The following is a 6,000-nucleotide window of genomic DNA, read 5'->3' on the forward strand; positions in this document are numbered from 1 at the left end:
ACGGTTAAAAAATTATACGAAATTTTGCATATTTTGGTGCGGTCCGAACTGTTTTTAATCCCGAAATTTCGAGTCACATTCAAACTGATTTTAAAAATAAATGTATATCAATATAAAATCCAAAAAATTGTCCACGCATAAAAATCAATGCAATTTAAAATCTCGAAAGGAAAAAAAAAGAAATTTGAAACTAATTGCCGGTTTGATGTGTTTTAAAAATGTACAACCCATTTCTCATTACTAATAGGCCATTTTCTCGGCCAGCCGAATGAAGCTCTCCTCGTCTTGAAAGATTTGTAGCCCAACAGGCCTGACAAAGCGACTTACTTGGCAAATCACAAAAAACTGGGCTGTGGCCGTGGACCCAGCTGTCAGCCTCTCCACGTACAGTACTCTTCCGATGGAAGTCGGTCGTTGACCACATTGACCACGCCGCACCGAGAGCACCAAGGCAGTGGACGACGGTGAGGCCTAGGAAGGGGACGACACGGAGCCGGGGAAGACGCGGCAGTGGATGCCCACGCGGAGAGGAGTACGAGGGTTCACTGGTTCAGCTGCGGTGTGAGGCTACCGTCGCCGCAGAATAACAGGGGGTGTGGGTGAGTGGAGGGATGGCCTGGCCAGCAGTGGGAGTAGTATGGGGGTGGTGAGGCCTCCGCGGCAGCACAGCCGGCCATGGGAGGCAGGAGCAGGCGGCACGACCGGCGCTGCTTTGGGCGGCTGGAGCAAGAAGACCAGAGGTTGAAGAAGCACTATGGCCGTTGGATGAACATCATATGGTCACTGGAGCTAGAATCGGTCATATTGACTAAGTTGACAAAGTCCTCTGTCCTCGTCAACTTAGTAGGCCCACAAGTCAGCCACCCACTATGGTGGGTCCCAGCTAGCAGGGGGTATTCATTTTTTTGCGCGTCATAAGGAGGCACTTCCTTGCGTGCGAAGATATAGCTGGTGGGTCCAACTTGTCAGCGGGGGGAACGTTTTTTCCGCGAAATACAGAAGCCCTTCCCGAGGGTCCTAGCTGTCAGGTGGATGAATCATTATTCTGCGCGTAATAAGGAGGCATTTCCTTGCGTGCGGCCGTGGACCCAGTTGTCAGCCTCTCCACGTACAGTCCACTTCCGATGGATGTCGTTCATTGACCACGTTGACCAGGCCGCGGCGAGAGCACCGGGGCGATGGACGACGGCGAGGCCTAGGAAGGGAACGACACGGAGGCAGGGAAGACTCGGCAGTTGTTTCCCACGCGGAGGGGAGTACGACTGTACGAGGGTTTACTGGTTCGTCTGCCGTCGCCGGAGAATAACAGCAGGTGTGGGTGAGTAGAGGGATGGCTAGGCCAGCGATGGGAGTACGGTGGGGCGGTGAGGCCTGCGCGGCAGCACAGCCGGCCGTGGGAGGAGGGAGCATGCAGTCCCGCCGGCGCTTGTTTGAGCGGCTGGAGCAGGAAAAGCAGAGATTGAAGAAGCACGACAGTCGTTGGATGGACATCCAACAGTCACTGCTCTCGTGTGCATTATTTCTAATAATGTACAGCCCATTTGCTAATTCTTAAGAATTTTTTTGGAGCCCATCTTCTTTTTGTTAGCATTACACCCCATATTGTGGCCACGGTTAAAAAGTACACGATTTTTTTGCATATTTCGGTGCGGTCAACTGTTTTTAATCACGAAATATCGATTCTCATTCAAACTATTTTGAAAAATAATTTATATAAATATAAAATCCAAATAATTGTCCACGCACAAAAATCAATGGAATTTAAAATCTTGTAATGAAAAAAAATTGAAACTAATTCCCGGTTTGATGTGTTTTAAAAATGTACAGCCCATTTCTGGGCATACCGAATGAAACTCTCCTCGTCTTGAAAGATTTGCAGCCCAGCAGGGCTGATAAAGCAAGTAGGCCTTGTTTGGGTATTTCTTTTAAAAAAAATAGAACTGGGCTAGCCATTTTCAGCAAGAAAAAAACACAACTGGGCTCATGATGTGGTAAACATAAATAAAACCCTGGCTAGACGGGCCACAGCCCCCGCACAGCCCCGTTGTTACCCTGATCCGTCACTAAAACTAGTATAAATAACAACTGCTTGTTCCTAAAAAAAACTGCACGACCTGCTTGGTCCTTGGTGTCAGCCGCTCGTAGTGTAATTCTCTCATTTATTGACCACGTTGACAATGGCGTGAGCCCCAGATGTCCAACCATTAGGAGGAACCATATTTTTGGGCTTGTAATATAGAGGCACTTGCTTGCGTACTGCCATGACGCTGGTGGGTCCCTACTGTCATCCTCTCCACCTACAGTCATCTCCTTGTTCCTCTCGGTTGCTGACGACGTTGACAACGCAAGTGGGCGGCGCACCGCGCACGGCGAGCGAACCAAGGCCGCAAGGCAGAGGACGATGGCGAGGCCTCGGACGGAACGAACAGGAGCCGTGGAAGATGCGTCGGTCCAGTCGCAGGCGGAGGGGAGTACGAGTGTTGACTGGTGCGGGTGCGTGTTGGGGCTGACGTCGCCGGAGAATAACAGGACGTGTGGGGGAATAGAGGGAGGGACTGGCCAACGTTGGAGGGTATGTACGGTAGGGCGATGGAGGCGCAGCCAGCCATGGGAGGCGGGAGCAGGCGGAGCCGACGGGGTGGTTTGGTTTGGGTGGCTGGAGGAAGAAGAAGACAAGAGATAGAAGATACACGACAGATGTTGGATGTAAATCCAACGGCTGGTAGGCAGAATCGCTTGTTGACTGGCTAGTAAGTCGACACCACCTTGGATAGGCTATTTCCTCGCGGATCCCAAATGTCAGAATACAAATCTGTCACGGTCATGCAGCTTCCTATGAAAATTTACAGCCCATTTGATGTGCTAGTTGGAAATAAGTTTGTGGGTGATGGTGGGGGCTAATCACTTGGCTTCTGTAATGCATAGTGAGCTCAAGCAGCCGGCGAGAGTGATGTTATTTCCCTTGGTTGGGATTTGTTAGTTGTTACAATATTTCACTCTAAATTAAACGACTGGCAAGCCATTTGCCTTGCTTCAAAGAAAATATGACAGTCACATCCGAGTTGAAAAGGGCAAGAACATCTAACTCCAGCTTACAAACTGTACAAAAGCACGAGGGTTAATTGTTCATCAGGTTTACAAAAAAACCCAGGTTGAAAAGGGCAACAACATCTAACTCCAGCACTGTTTTTGGTAGTCACGGTCAAATGGATCGGTCAGGTCCATAGAATGAACATCCTGGGTCGTAAAATTTACTGGATTATGACCACAATATGTTGTAAATAGAAGCCTGGCACGTTCAGAAGCTCTTTTGCCCACCTGAAACTCCTTTTTTTGCCCTTCCACATACCTATCCGTCAAAACCATGCTGCTGATAAACTTAAGCCTGATGGACAATAGTAACCTCGCATTCAGCAGGAAGAATGTGACAAATCTAGTGTTTGCACGGTTGTCTACATATCGTTCTAGCGTTATTGTCTTCAATCGAATCTCATGAGAAGTGAGAAAATCCCGATGCTTACGAATCCACCGATTGGTTATAACTTTCTTACCCCATCCTGTTGCCTAAATAGACATGAAGATTGAAAACAGTTAAGGTCTAAAAAAAGGAGTGTCGAAAGAGCAACAGCTGAACGGTTAATTCTAGTACACTATATGCGGGCTTCCAATGTGCGTGAAATTATCACCTTTATATACAACTTCTCCAGACATGGAAAGCATTGCAGCAAGCCAATAATCTCGTTCAGATCAAAACTATTCATTTGGATATATAAGATCTTGACAGAATCCAGCACCATTGATAGGCCATCCATGGAGAAACTCTTCATTGAGCATAGAACATAATATTAGTACAAAATGTGTACTCCAAGATGACATATAACTTATGCGCAAAAATTTAAAATGCAGCTTATGGTTACAAGTGTAGATAATAATGTAAAGTACCTAAAGAACTGTGGAGCCAAACACCATATTGAAATGAGCACAGAGATCATGTATTACACCCAAGGTCTCCAGTTTAGGCGCAGAGAGGACGATTATTTGCAACGGTGAATAACTAGAATCAATGATCAACCTTTGAAGTGAAGGGGCATCTTGGATGATGAGCTACCTTCCGTCAAAACAAATTCCAATTCTTACAAGGTTAGGCGACTTTATTTGGAGATAACCGATTCTAACTGTGAAAACAAGCACCAAGCACTCCAGGGCAGGGCAACTGGAGTGGATGATGCTGTGCAATGAGGCCTCCGATATACGAACCCGCACAAGTGAAAGTTTCTTCAGAAATGGGAGTCGAAGGTTTAGTACCATATTGTCTGGTAGGTCGCACAGCGCAAAGGTGGCGGTGTGGAGAGAGGAGGAAAACCGCGAGATGGACATCAGTGCTGAGGGCACAGGTAGATGGCGTTCGGTATCTGGTAGGTGATTTCCAGGGGAATAGTAGAACTCAAGCAGCTGTACTTCTGTGAATTCGGGGGATTTCAGCCAGGCGTCCACCGTGCAGGGCATGGTATGCTTGCTCAGGTAGCATGACGGGATGCAGAGGCTTTGAACGGAGTCCTGGTGGGAGGAGATGATGGCTCTGGGGATTTCAAAATCATTGAAGAGAGATAGCTGGCGACAGTCGAGATTAAGGGGCACGACGCGCCATAGAGGGCGCCACCGAATTGAGAGGACTTGGGTGCGGCAGCAATCCTTGGTGGGGAGAAGCGAGATGATCTCCCCAAGGACGGCGTCCATGAGATCGTTGATGCGGTCCACCCGAGATTCTACGGGTTCCTGGGATCCGGTGGGGGCGGGGTCGCCGCTTCTCCCTGCGCTGCCGGGTGCAGGATCTACAACAGGCGTCGCCGCTGGCGGGAGCCTCATCTTCTTGGCGCTGGGGTCAGCCGACTCCATTTTCCTCAAGGGCGTTGCGTCGCGCTCACGGATTTGAGCAGAGTAACGAATGACGAGCCTAGTTGTAGTGCGAGTGAAGAAGAAGGGGAGCTGGGGTTTTTCTGTAGTAGTGAGGAAGAAGGGGAGCTAGGGTTTTCTGTAGGAGTGAGGTGAGGAATTTGGGGGAACGAGTGGAGCGAGCTGACGTGAGGTGGGTGGGAGTGAGGAAGAAGAACACCCAGGTTTTTTTGGGGGGCGGTGTGCTGGGTGTGGGTAGCGCCTCTCATTTAGTAAATATATGGACTTTTGAATTGATTTTACTATTTACTAGGGTGGATGGGCTGTTTTGCCTTGGGCCCAGAGGAACAATTACTACTAGTACAGTGGAGACACTCTACAGCTACCCAGAAAAACAATTACTACTAGTACAGTGGATACAATACCGCTTCTGGCTCCTCCTAGGTCATCGAAATGTCTCCCTCTACTGAATGCCGTTATACTTTTGTTCACCGACATGCGGGCCATGCAGCGCGCGGGCCCAAATGCCATCCAACAAATTAGAAGGCAGTATGCACGCGGAGAGTCACCCCGGTCGTAGCGCGGCAATAACGAGCCGTCGTATCACAAAACCCCCACCTCCCCGCAGTCTAAGTTTGACGGACGAAGCAACCATCATTTCACTCTTCGCAGAATCCCCTTCTCCCTCACCGTCTTCAAGAAAGGAAACACTCGCATCTACCACTGTTCTTCTCTCCCAATGAAGGGAAGGTAAGCGGATCCGTGATGTTGGTATATTTTTGTTTAGAGAAAAAAAGACCTTTTGCAAAGCAGTAACCGATCCTCACTCTCTTTTTTGTTTCATTGTCATTGCGATTGTGTTTTCCTTTCAGTTGTCTCCTAGTATTCGTCAGTTTCATGATGGATCAAGGAGAACAAGGCAAAGATCTGCCGATATTAGAGCAGACGCGGGAGGCTGATCCCCACGAGACAGAGAGCTCCAAGAAGATGGAGGCAGTCACCGAGCCGACCCCAGATACGCTCACGACCACTACTGAGATGGTCAACGCCCCGTTTGAGGTTACAGGCCCCGTGGCACTGCAGGAGCAGTTTCCCCCCTTCGAGGAT

This window comes from Triticum aestivum, chromosome 7D (genome assembly GCF_018294505.1).
Source record: "Triticum aestivum cultivar Chinese Spring chromosome 7D, IWGSC CS RefSeq v2.1, whole genome shotgun sequence".
NCBI lineage: Eukaryota > Viridiplantae > Streptophyta > Magnoliopsida > Poales > Poaceae > Triticum > Triticum aestivum.